The sequence below is a fragment of the Taudactylus pleione genome, unplaced genomic scaffold (genome assembly GCF_031769625.1).
Source record: "Taudactylus pleione unplaced genomic scaffold, aTauple2 ptg000855l, whole genome shotgun sequence".
In the NCBI taxonomy this organism is placed as follows: Eukaryota; Metazoa; Chordata; class Amphibia; order Anura; family Myobatrachidae; genus Taudactylus; species Taudactylus pleione.
The window spans coordinates 78,091-92,156 of record NW_028285257.1 but is presented as its reverse complement, the minus strand read 5'-3'; positions in this window follow the sequence as shown (position 1 = coordinate 92,156).

The following is a 14,066-nucleotide window of genomic DNA, read 5'->3' as shown; positions in this document are numbered from 1 at the left end:
GTTGTAAAACTCAAAGGTTAGCAAAAATCTTTCTCTGTAATATTCTGCAATTTAAAGCTATGAATAACTTTATAGGCACAGATCATCCATCTTGTTACAAAATGGAGTCTTATGTGGATCGCTTAATATCAGATTCTTCAATGGTATGTCTATTTTATACTAGTCTATGCTATTTGTTGCTCACCAGCCACCTTTCTCTCACTAAAAACATAATGTGGAGGGTACATAGGTGCAAATAATGTGGAGGGTGCATAGGTGCAAATAATGTGGAGGGTGCATAGGTGCAAATAATGTGGAGGGTGCATAGGTGCAAATAATGTGGAGGGTGCATAGGTGCAAATAATGTGGAGGGTGCATAGGTGCAAATAATGTGGAGGGCGCATAGGTGCAAATATTGTGGAGGGTGCATAGGTGCAAATAATGTGGAGGGTGCATAGGTGCAAATAATGTGGAGGGTGCATAGGTGCAAATAGTGTGGAGGGTGCATAGGTGCAAATAGTGTGGAGGTGCATAGGTGCAAATAATGCGGATGATGCATAGGTGCAAATATTGCGGAGGGTGCATAGGTGCAAATATTGTGGAGGGTGCATGGGTGCAAATAATGTGGAGGGTGCATGGGTGCAAATATTGTGGAGGGTGCATAGGTGCAAATAATGTGGAGGGTGCATAGGTGCAAATAATGTGGAGGGTGCATAGGTGCAAATAGTGTGGAGGGTGCATAGGTGCAAATAGTGTGGAGGGTGCATGGGTGCAAATAGTGTGGAGGGTGCATGGGTGCAAATATTGTGGAGGGTGCATAGGTGCAAATAATGTGGAGGGTGCATAGGTGCAAATATTGTGGAGGGTGCATGGGTGCAAATAATGTGGAGGGTGCATGGGTGCAAATATTGTGGAGGGTGCATGGGTGCAAATAATGTGGAGGGTGCATAGGTGCAAATAATGTGGAGGGTGCATGGGTGCAAATAATGTGGAGGGTGCATAGGTGCAAATAATGTGGAGGGTGCATGGGTGCAAATATTGTGGAGGGTGCATAGGTGCAAATAATGTGGAGGGTGCATAGGTGCAAATATTGTGGAGGGTGCATGGGTGCAAATAATGTGGAGGGTGCATGGGTGCAAATAATGTGGAGGGTGCATAGGTGCAAATAATGTGGAGGGTGCATGGGTGCAAATAATGTGGAGGGTGCATGGGTGCAAATAATGTGGAGGGTGCATGGGTGCAAATAATGTGGAGGGTGCATGGGTGCAAATATTGTGGAGGGTGCATGGGTGCAAATATTGTGGAGGGTGCATGGGTGCAAATAATGTGGAGGGTGCATAGGTGCAAATAATGTGGATGGTGCATAGGTGCAAATATTGCGGAGGGTGCATGGGTGCAAATATTGTGGAGGGTGCAAATAATGTGGAGGGTGCATAGGTGCAAATATTGTGGAGGGTGCATAGGTGCAAATAATGTGGAGGGTGCATAGGTGCAAATAATGTGGAGGGTGCATAGGTGCAAATAATGTGAAGGGTGCATAGGTGCAAATAGTGTGGAGGGTGCATAGGTGCAAATATTGTGGAGGGTGCATGGGTGCAAATATTGTGGAGGGTGCATAGGTGCAAATAATGTGGAGGGTGCATAGGTGCAAATATTGTGGAGGGTGCAAATAATGTGGAGGGTGCATAGGTGCAAATATTGTGGAGGGTGCATGGGTGCAAATAATGTGGAGGGTGCATAGGTGCAAATAATGTGGAGGGTGCATGGGTGCAAATAATGTGGAGGGTGCATAGGTGCAAATAATGTGGAGGGTGCATGGGTGCAAATATTGTGGAGGGTGCATGGGTGCAAATATTGTGGAGGGTGCATGGGTGCAAATAATGTGGTGGGTGCATAGGTCCAAATAATGTGGAGGGTGCATGGGTGCAAATATTGTGGAGGGTGCATGGGTGCAAATATTGTGGAGGGTGCATGGGTGCAAACAGGGCCAGTGCTTAACCACCCCTGCTTTCCCCAGCACATGTGCTGTAGTCACATGCCCCCCAAAAACATAAATAAACAGTTAGTATGGGCCGCACATCCAGGGGCATATCTATAATGGGTGTGCGGTGCACACAGGCCCCCAGAACTAGGGGGGCCTGCACCGAACGCCCTGCGCCCATATTATCTAAAACTTACCTCTCCGAGCTCATGCGTCAGATTTCTCAGGGCTGCTCAAAACGCCAGAGAATGACCGCCGCGGCCATTTTTCTGGCATTTTTGCGCATGCATATCCCATCTGCATATCTATGGATGGCAACATACTTAGCACAAAGAGACCGACTGCCAGCAGAATAACGAACATTGGTGCCACCCTACTGTCAATGACAGTGATAAAAAACAATAAGAATGGTACTGCACATGTGCAGTCTTCACAATCGTAGTCCTCAGTATCAACTCATATCAGGTACAATAGTGCATTCTCCCTTATAGATTGCTAATGGAATAAAAATGGTCATATACAAGCTCAAGTTGTGAGCGCCCTCAGCAGAAAGAAGCAGGTTGGAGTTTTTAATGGACAAACAAGGACCACTGGAGAGGATGTAGGGCTTACTTCCCAACTCTCCCGGAAGGTCCTTGTGAGTCTTGAATTTGGGGGGTTCTTCCGGTCTCCTGACAGAGTTAGCCAGTCTCCCGGTGCCAGCCTCTACCTGACTGAAGTGGGCGGCAAGTTGCTCCCAAATGCCAGAAAATGAACAAAAACTGTTGTTTGAACAAATTGTTTAGATCAAATATTTAACAAACTTGTCTGATGACCATTTTCCTCTGTTTTCTGGCATTTAGGAGTAAATTGCTGATCATCAGTTACTCCCACATGTTACCAGATTTTCATTCCAACCAATCAGCTTAAGAATTAACGTTTACTATGCAAATGTTAAAATATTACTCTGTCATAATGAGCAAGAAAATAAAGTTTAAAAAGTTGTTGTGCATACTATTCCTTGTAGATACATACACTCTATATGTCAGTGATCATACACCTGACACTAGGTAGAGATGGTATACATAATGCTACCAAGCTAATATTTAAATCTCTGATGATGTTCACAATGATAATTTTGCACACACAAATAAAGGTTATTTTAAATAATATAGAGAAACTGTAAAAGTGCATATAGGAGATATAAATTCCCCTGGCCTATATATTAATGGCGAAATATCACACAGTTGTATAGTAAATGAATATCATAATAAAATTGCTAGTATCCCTAGACTTCAATTTGTCTCCATGATATTATCCTTTTTAAGAAAAGAAAGTATAAGGATGGTCAGGGTAAAGAATCTGCTATTACTGATGCTGCTACTCCTCACCTGGGCCTAAGCTCATCTATGAGGAGGGAGTGATCACTAAAGAGCAGGTTGCCCCTAGAAACAACAGTGTAACAGTGATGTTGCTCAGCTGTTCATTTCTGCTGTTGAAGGTCTTACTAATTTAGCATTGGACCCACAATGAGAGAATTACTAAACCTGAGATAATCAGCTGTTAATACAGAGATAGAAGAAGGTTTTAAGATGTTAACATATATAAGTATTAAATGACATTCAATAACCTTCAGTTTGCAATCCAAAAAAACAACATTTAAGCATTTTTGTCAGATTTTTCTGTCTTTGTTTTGATACAGATGGTAATAAAACTTGCTGTATTTTTATCTTAGTTTCAAAAATATGTTACACTTTCTCAGATTCATAGTAATACATGGAGCTACTATAATCATTGAAACAAATAAACACACATCTCAGTGATCTCAAAGTTGTCATAAAAGATTGAAAAAAGTCTCACCATTTATGTATGGTTACTAGACTGCTAAAGTTTCACATGCATTAGAAAAAGGGGGCAACCAATCTCTTTATGTAAAATTTGTGTCAATATAAGGAATGGAGGGATTTATAAACCACCGTCAGTGTTCTAGAGCATGAATGCCTCAGTGTCTCATAGGTGGATTAAATCGCTGGATGTTATTTACATATAGTATGATCTACACATAAGATGCATATACACACAACGATTTTTTGAACGATTATCGATAACGATATCGTTTATCGTTCAATTGTTGAAAAAATCATTCACTTTCTGAGTTAAAACGATGATCGATTATCGCTCATGCGCGTTCACGTTTGTAGTTTGTAGTTCAGTCAGACTGACCAACTAAACGATTTTCATTAAGGGAATATGCAAAAATCATTTGTAGTTAAAAAAAAAAAGAGAACAGAAGAGATTGGTTGCCCCCTTTTTCTAATGCATGTGAAACTTTAGCAGTCTAGTAACCATACATAAATGGTGAGACTTTTTTCAATCTTTTATGACAACTTTGAGATCACTGAGATGTGTGTTTATTTGTTTCAATGATTATAGTAGCTCCATGTATTACTATGAATCTGAGAAAGTGTAACATATTTTTGAAACTAAGATAGAAATACAGCAAGTTTTATTACCATCTGTATCAAAACAAAGACAGAATAATCTGACAAAAATACTTAAATGTTATTTTTTTGGATTGCAAACTGAAGGTTATTGAATGTCATTTAATACGTATATATGTTAACATCTTAAAACTTTCTCCTTCTATCTCTCTATTAACAGCTGATTATCTCAGGTTTAGTAATTCTCTCATTGTGGGTCCAATGCTAAATTAGTAAGACCTTCAACAGCAGAAATGAACAGCTGAGCAACATCACTGTTACACTGTTGTTTCTAGGGGCAACCTGCTCTTTAGTGATCACTCCCTCCTCATAGATGAGCTTAGGCCCAGGTGAGGAGTAGCAGCATCAGTAATAGCAGATTCTTTACCCTGACCATCCTTATACTTTCTTTTCTTAAAAAGGATAATATCATGGAGACAAATTGAAGTCTAGGGGTACTAGTAATTTTATTATGATATTCATTTACTATACAACTGTGTGATTTTTCGCCATTAATATATAGGCCAGGGGAATTTCTATCTCCTTTATGCACTTTTACAGTTTTTCTATATTATTTAAAATAACCTTTATTTGTGTGTGCAAAATTTTCATTGTGAACAACATCAGAGATTTAAATATTAGCTTGGTAGCATTATGTATACTATCTCTACCTAGTGTCAGGTGTATGATCACTGACATATAGAGTGTATGTATCTACAAGGAATAGTATGTTAACATTTGCATATTAAAAGTTCATTCTTAATATTATCCAATCACATTTTTTCAGAGTGCTCACCAGAGTTCTTTTCTTTCTATCCTTTTACTGATATCTCTATACCCCAACTCTAGTGAGCACCACCGTGACCTCGATAACTTACTATTGGTAGTGTGACAATAAAGGAACCACAGTTCTTCCATCCATATAAATCTTCTTATTATTACATTTTCTGTATTGCTATTCAGCCAGTGTGACGATCTCTCCCTTTTCCCTCACTACATGCAATTTGCATTGAATCATGTCATTCTAGCCCCACTGACTGTAAAATGCAGGGAGCAGGGCCACAATTACAGGAATGTGGTGCCACATCCCCAACCATCAAAGAGGTCACCAATTCTAGGGTTGGGGCTGTAACAGACAGTCATACACGTATACAGATATAGATATATAGCGAGAGAGAGAGAGGTGCGTAGACTTACCTACAGTATACATAGATACACACACACACAAATACACTCATATACATATATATATATATATACACTGCATTTTGTTTATTTATGCTGTACATGCATTATTACATAGGTACACATATACTCATATAAACTCATATACATGAATAAACACACACATACAGACCCTAACATGCAAAGGGATGAAAATATACACAGATACATGGGGGCCTATTTATCATCACTTATTTTTCACAAAAGCATGTGAAAAACAAGAGATATGGTAAGAACTTACCTTTGTTATCTCTGTTTCTACGAAGTCCATAGGGTCCACAGGGTGACCTTGGGGAATAGCTGGATCCTGGATCCTCGGGCACCACGGAGTTAAAGCTTTCAGCTGCTCCCAGGATGCACTTGGGTCCAACCTCCCCTATACCCCGCCCCCGAGCCACAGGCACCTCAGTTGGTAAGCAGCCCAGGCCGGAGGAGGAGACGAAACAGAGAGAAGGAAGACTGGAACACACAAGAACCATACTCACAGAAATGGGAGACGGAAAACCGGTGACCAGTCACAGAGCCCATATGAAGCCAGGTGCGTCAGGGCGGGTGCCCTGTGGACCCTATGGACTTCGTAGAAACAGAGATAACAAAGGTAAGTTCTTACCATATCTCTTGTTTTCTACTTCAGGGTCCATAGGGGTCCACAGGGTAACCTTGGGGATGTCCCAAAGCAGTCCAACTAAGGGCGGGGACGCTCCTGTGCTGATAGGAGAACCCGGCGCCCAAAGGATGCATCCTGAGAGGCAAAGGTGTCAAACGCATAGAACCTCAAAAAGGTCTGAATGGAAGACCAGGTGGCCGCCTTACAGAGCTGAACAGCAGAGGCGCCACGGCTAGCAGCCCAAGAAGGGCCCACGGACCGAGTGGAATGAGCCTTAACAGAGGCTGGAACAGGTAAACCCTCCTGCATATAAGCCTCAATAATAACAGAACGAAGCCAACGGGCTAGAGTCTGTTTGTTGGCAGGCCAACCCCTCTTGTGAAAACCAAAGAGGATAAACAAAGAATCCGACTTCCTCACAGAACTAGTCCGGTCCACATAAACCTGGAGTGCCCTTACAACGTCTAAGGAAGTCTCCTCAGCCGAAAGATCAGGTGACTGAAAGGCTGGTACAACAATTTCCTGATTAATGTGGAACCTGGAAACCACCTTAGGCAGGAAATCAGGACGAGTGCGAAGCACCGCTCTGTCCTGATGAAAAATCAGAAAAGGGGGACGACAAGAAAGCGCCCCCAAATCTGAAACCCTCCTGGCAGAAGCAATTGCCAAGAGGAAAACAGTTTTAAAAGTTAGCCACTTGAGCTCCACTGACTCCAAGGGCTCAAAAGGAGGACCCTGTAAGGCCCTAAGAACCACCGCCAAATCCCACGGGGCCACAGGTGGCACAAAGGGAGGCTGGATTCTCAAAACACCCTGAAAAAAGGTGTGTACGTCCGGCATAGCAGCGATCCTGCGCTGGAACCACACCGACAGACCAGACACGTGTACCTTCAGTGAAGAAAGACGTAATCCTAAGTCCAAACCGGACTGAAGGAAAGCCAGAATACGCGAAACTCGGAACACCTGGGGATCATAGTTTCTGGCCTCGCACCACTGAAAGTAAGTGTGCCACACTCTGTGATAGATACTCGCGGAAGCAGGCTTGCGCGCCCTCAGCATGGTGGTAATAACGGAGCTAGAAAAGCCCCGAGACCTCAGGACGGCTGTCTCAAGAGCCACGCCGTCAAAGATAGTCGACCCAGATCCGGGTGAAGACAGGGCCCCTGAGACAACAGGTCCCGCCATTGAGGTAGGAGGTACGGAGCGTCGATGGACAGGCTCTGCAGATCGGAGTACCACGGCCTTCTGGGCCACGCTGGGGCCACCAGGATCAGTGTGCCTCCGTCCTGTTTGAACTTGCGCAGGACCCGAGGCAGCAGAGATATCGGAGGGAACAAGTAAGCCAGTTGAAACAGCCATTTCACCGACAGCGCGTCTATCAGACTTGCGCCTGCGTCCCTTGTCCTTGACCCGTACACAGGCAGCTTGTGATTGTAACGGGACGCCATCAGGTCCAGCTCTGGCAGCCCCCACTTGTCCACGAGTAGTTGGAATACCTCTGGATGAAGCGACCATTCCCCGGGATGCACATCGTAACGGCTGAGGAAGTCTGCCTCCCAATTGAGGACTCCTGGGATGAAAACTGCCGAGAGAGCTGGAAGATAGCGCTCCGCCCAAGCCAGGACGCGGGACACCTCCGACATCGCAGCTCGACTGCGAGTCCCTATCTGGTGATTGATGTACGCCACCGTGGTGGCGTTGTCCGACTGCACCTGAACGGCCCTTCCGTGAAGAGCGGTGCCGGACGACTGCAGGGCTCTGTATACTGCCCACAGTTCCAGGATGTTGATGGGAAGAATCGCTTCCTCCGCCGACCAACGACCCTGAAGTGACAAGGAGCCTGTCACCGCCCCCCAACCCCGGAGACTGGCATCTGTCGTGAGCAGAACCCATTCCGGGATCCAAAAGGGGCGCCCCTCCAGGAGATGCGCTGTCTGCAGCCACCAGGCTAGGGACAGACGCACCTCCGAGGACAACACCAGCATCTGAGAGCGGATCCTGTGTGGCAATCCGTTCCATTCTGAAAGAATCAGCCCCTGCAGGGGCCTGGAATGGAACTGGGCAAACTCCACCATGTCGAATGCGGACACCATGGACCCCAAAACTCTCATCGCTGAGTGCACCGACACTCTGCCACTGCTCAGACAACTGTGAATCCGCAGCTGTAAGGAGGAGACCTTCTCCGGAGTCAGAAAAATCCGTTGCTGACGAGAGTCCAGCAGGGCCCCCAAATGAACCATCCGTTGTGATGGGATGAGGGAGGATTTCTTCCAGTTGATCAACCAGCCGTGCGCCTGTAGACAAGCGACCGTCAGGTGGAGATGCTGGATCAGTACCTCCGGGGAGCTTGCCAGCAAGAGGAGGTCGTCTAGATACGGTAGCAACCGTATCCCCTGGCTCCGAAGGTGAGCCGCCATGACCGCCATCACCTTGGTAAATACCCTTGGTGCCGTGGAGAGACCAAAGGGTAGAGCCCTGAATTGGTAGTGGTTGTGGAGAATAGCAAACCGCAGAAACCGTTGGTGCGATGTTGCTATAGGCACATGGAGGTAGGCATCCTGGATATCCAGGGAGACCATATAATCCCCCGGTTCCATCGCCAGTATGATGGAACGCAAAGTTTCCATCCTGAATTTGGGAACCCTGAGAAACCTGTTCAGGGACTTCAAATTGAGGATGGGGCGATGAGAGCCATTGGGTTTCTGCACCAGAAACAGTGTAGAGTAATACCCCATCCCACGTTGAGACTGTGGTACGGGTATAATGACCCCCGCCGTCAGCAAGGCCTTGGTTTTGTCCTGAGAAGGACTTGTGCAAAAAAACTGGCAAGGCGGCCTGTGCCGAAAAGACAGGGCGTACCCCTGGGAGACCACTTCTCGCACCCAGGCATCCGTGGTTGTTTTGTGCCAGCACTGGGCGAATTGAAGAAGTCGGCCTCCCACTCTGGGGTCCCCCAGAGGGAGGCCCGTCCCATCACGCAGAAGGCTTATCTTCTGGCTTGGAAGAAGGGCGCCTAGCACTCCAGGCTTGCTTCTTTGGCTTTGAGGCGGTCTTGGGTGCGGACTGCCTCGGGAAGGACTGACCCTTTGCCTTGCCCTGAACCCGAAAGGAACGAAACGCCGAGCTCCGGACCTTAGCAGGTGTAGTAGCTGAAGGGAGGAAGGCTGACTTGGATTTTGCCAGGGTATCTACTATTTTGTCCAGGTCCGGACCAAATAGTAATTCCCCATTAAAAGGTAAGGCCTCCAAGCCTTTCTTTGAATCCGCGTCTGCTCTCCAAGACCGCAACCACAAGGATCTACGAGCAGACACTGCTGCCGCCGAAACCCTAGAGGTCAACAGGCTAGCATCCAAAGATGCTTCTCCAATGTAGGAGGCGGCATCTCTCATCTGTCCTAACAACGCCCTCTGGACGTCCGGAGATTCATCCGTAAACGTGTCCTCCAAGGCGTTGGCCCACCCCTCAATGGCCTTGGCCACCCAGGAGATGGCCATGGACGGCCGGGCTACAGCCCCTGAGAGAGAATAAATAGACTTTAGACAAGTCTCCACCTTCCTGTCCGTAGGATCCTTCAGCGAGGATATAGACGGCAATGGCAAAGTAGCACTCCTGATGAGGCGTGTTACATGGGAATCGACTGCAGGCGGAGTTTCCCATTTCTTACAATGCGCTTCCGGGAATGGATAATTGGACGCCAAGCGTTTCTGTGGCAGGAAACGCTTACTGGGCGTCTGCCAGGCCACCGCCATGTGATCAGTCAACTGATCAGACAAGGGGAACGCTGTAGAAGTAACCTTAGCTTTTTTAAAACTAGGATACCTTGACTTGGGAGCGGGTGCCTCATCCTCAATCAGAAGAATAGCCTGCACCGCCTTAACCAGAGCCCGCACATTGATGGAAGACTTAGTGTCTACCTCCTGGACTGAGGCATCTGAGGCTGAGTCATCCTGTACCTCACCATCATCCGAGAACCCCTCAGAATCCGAAAGATGCGCAGCCTGTGCCATGACTGAGCGTTTAGACGCCCTGGAGGGCACGTCACCGTGCAACATCGACTGAAAAGCCGAAGATGCTGCCGCCAAATCTTGGACAGTGTGGGAAAGCGCATCCACCCAGGGTGGAGGAGCTGTCACAGGAGCCTGAAACGGCACCACAGCCGGCTGTGCCACAGGGGTGGACTGAATATACATTGGCAACCCCGCATAGTGACCAACAGGCTGAGACCCCGGGGGAGTCTGCAATAATTGTGGGACACCCGGGGAATGGGGGATGGCAGGCTGGGGCAACGCCCTAGTAGGGGCGGCAGTCGGGACTGACAGATGGTCCGCGATGGACACCAGCACCTGGGAAAACATCGCCCATGGTGGCTCCTGTGAAATGGGAGGTTTAGACATACCAGGGACCGCCTGGCACCGTCCGCACAGGCCGTCCTGTGACAAATCCTCCCTATCCACTCCTGCAGAACAGCGCCTGCAGGAGAACAATGCTGGAGCCCCGGAGTGCTCAATCTCCTCCTCAGACATGACTTAGGAAGAAAACGTGCGCACTCACCAGTGTGCTGAACAACAGCCCACAATATGGCACCGTGTAGCACACAAACTGTATGTGACGGACCTCACAAATACGTGATCTATATAGGTGAGGTCAGTAGAAACACCCTTCCCCCGCACACCTGTAGGGCTTGTAGGAGAAGGAAAGGGATAGGTACAGGCTGACAGTAAGTAGAAAAAAGACACAGACAGGCAGCACTAGCAAAAGTCACATACCATGCAGGAAGATATACTCACTGCACCTTTCCACTACAATCAACCTGCCCAGATTCAGTGTCTGGGAGGGCTATAGCGCTGTGTACACTGTCCTTCTGCAAGGGAGAGGTACACAGGGGGACCGGTCCGCGTGCTCCCTGAGAGTATCCACGCTGCCACAGAGAAAATGGCCGCTGGAGACCTCAGAGGAGGAGTGGCCGAGTATCTGCAGCTCAGCGACGCCAGACTCCGTGCTGAAAGGCGCGCTGAGCTGAGGGGAGGAGCCGCTAGACAGGGAAGGCTTCCTCCCCTGGCTAGCATATTAACCCCCGGGTTGCCGGCATCCCGCTTGCCGCGATATTAACCCTGGTGGTCTAGTGGTCTGGCGGGGTATGCCTCCGCTGGAGGGGGGCCCGCCGCCACCGCTAGCGCCCCCGGTCTGTCCCCTAGACCGGGGGCATGGGACTGCATTTGAAAGGAACCCGCGCACCGCCGCTAATCAGCGGTGCGCGGCTTACCTGATCTCCCCGGCGTCTTCCGGCAGCAGTCCCGGGGGAAACCAGAGTCCGGCTAGTACAGACTCTGGCTTCCCCCGCCGCGATCCCCAGTTCAGTGCTGGCGTCGGGGCGCCAGCAGGGAGAAGGAGCGGCAGCGTGGGCGTCTGTACAGACAGCCCAGCGCTGCCGCTCTAGAGAAAAAACTTATAGTAAAAAATAAATGAATTTAACTAAGTTAAATAAAAAATTAAAAGCTTTAGGGGGCTGCTCCTGCAGCCCACCCCGCAGGGTGACCCGACTCCGGCCGGGCACCATCTAAAACTGAGGTGCCTGTGGCTCGGGGGCGGGGTATAGGGGAGGTTGGACCCAAGTGCATCCTGGGAGCAGCTGAAAGCTTTAACTCCGTGGTGCCCGAGGATCCAGGATCCAGCTATACCCCAAGGTCACCCTGTGGACCCCTATGGACCCTGAAGTAGAAATTAACATTTTCACATACTTTTGTGAAAAGTAAGTGTCGGGGCTATTCATCAAGTTCCGAAAAAGCATTGTTTTTGGAACATGATGATATTACTGAACGCCACTTTCAGGTGGAGTTCAGCTCAACCCGATAACCTCCACAGGCTGCTGTTTACACGGTATACAATCGGGAAGCTGGCTGCCTTAATATCGGCAGCCGGCTTCCCGACTGTCATATCCCGGCGAGGGTGAAATGCCGGGCGTCTGGATGTAGATGCCTGACAGCCGCGTGGGGGGGGTTAGGTTTAGTGCACCCGGGGGGGACTTAGGTTTAGGCACCCCCCAGGAGGGTTAGGGGTAGGCTAGGGGGAGGGAGGGTTAGAGTTAGGCACCCTGGGGGGGACTTAAGGTTAGGCACCCCCCTGAGGGACTTAGGTTTAGGCATCGGGAAAGGGGGGGTTAGGGTTAGGCACTTAGAGGGGGGTTTAGGGTTAGGCACTTGGGGGGGAGGTTAGGGTTAGGCACCCCTAAGGAGGGTTAGGGGGTTAGGTTAGTCAGTACTTACCTATCGACGATCGTGATTTCCAGCGCTGTCGGGCTTCCGCTGCCGGGAACTCTGCTGTCGAAGCTGGATAATTGGCTGAGACAAGATTAGTTTAAAATTGAAGCGTGTGTGACGCCATCTTGCGAATGGCAACTAGACTCCATTTTAGAAACAAGAATCTGCAAGACGCCATTTTGCGACCAGCGACATTTTAAGTTACAACTCACGAGCTAAGTACAGATGGCAATGTTTTTGATAATCTACCAAGGGCAACTGGAAGAACAGCCTCCTGAGAAAAAGTAAATAGAATAGACAATGCACCAGAATACTGTGAGTGTTTTACATACAAATTGGGAATCCCTGTATGTAGACAAGTATAGTTGTGGCAATTGTAATATAACCCAGGCATTGATCTACACAATTGAATTTGTCTGAACCCTAAATAGGTTTTAATCCCGCACCCAGACAGAATGGCCCCGGCTTCACAGCTGGGGTTAACACATTTGCATTGCAGTCTGAAACTGTGAGTGAGGAATGTATGTGTGTGTATATATATATATATATATATATATGTGTATGTACATGTATATATATATATATGTTAAGTCCATCATAGATGGAATCTCATGCATAAGCACTGCACATTATGCACAGCTGAGCTGCTAACATGACGCTCAGTAGCGAATACACAATATCCTGCATGCGAATGCTGTTTATTAGCCTCATGCGCATGCATCTGCCCCAAGTTAACTAGCGTCTTTTCCCATATCCCTAATACTTACATAATGCACACTTACACAAAAGGTTCCATAGCTATAAAGTAAAAGATTCAAGTTTTATTCATTTATTACAAATGCTGTGAAATAAAGACTATTTTGGTATCTAAGGTTTAATACATGATAAGTAAGCCGTTTTTGATATTATACTGATCCGCACTTTATCCACAGCTTCCCGGTATCAACGGTGTGAAGATCGGAACATGCATTCGCAACTTATGGACCGTAAAGACATAAAGAACCAAAATGTATTTTTGTGCATGCAGGGGAAATAGAGGAGGCAACAAGCTGTTAGAGGCTGTTCTGTGTCCATTTGAACCAACCTGTTAAATGCTCTGTAACAGATGCGCCCCCCTTGGGAACCAATGGCATCAGCAACAAGCCTTTCTATTGTGTTGTCTATTTCTGGGGGGTATAAATATGTGTGCTCTAACCCCGGGTTGTTAGTCTTCTTGCTGAATGCTGATTGACGGGGGTTTCTTGCTGATGCCTACATCTGGTCCAGAAGCGCTGCGTATGTATACTGTACTTGGGTCTGTATAATTCCTTTGCGCTTAATTGTACACAGATCATAGTGTGTAACTGACTGTACTTTTTCTTGAATAATACTTTGTGCTTTGGAACCACATGTTCTAGGTCTGGAGTCTTTATTTACTGTATGATTGCATACGCAAAATAGCGTCATCCTTAGAAGGTATAGGCAGGACATTAGAAGGTATAGGCATGAGTGTATAGAGGTTCAAATATAGGCCCTCATTCAGAGCCGTACGCTCTGAGCAGAGCGCACGCTCTGCATG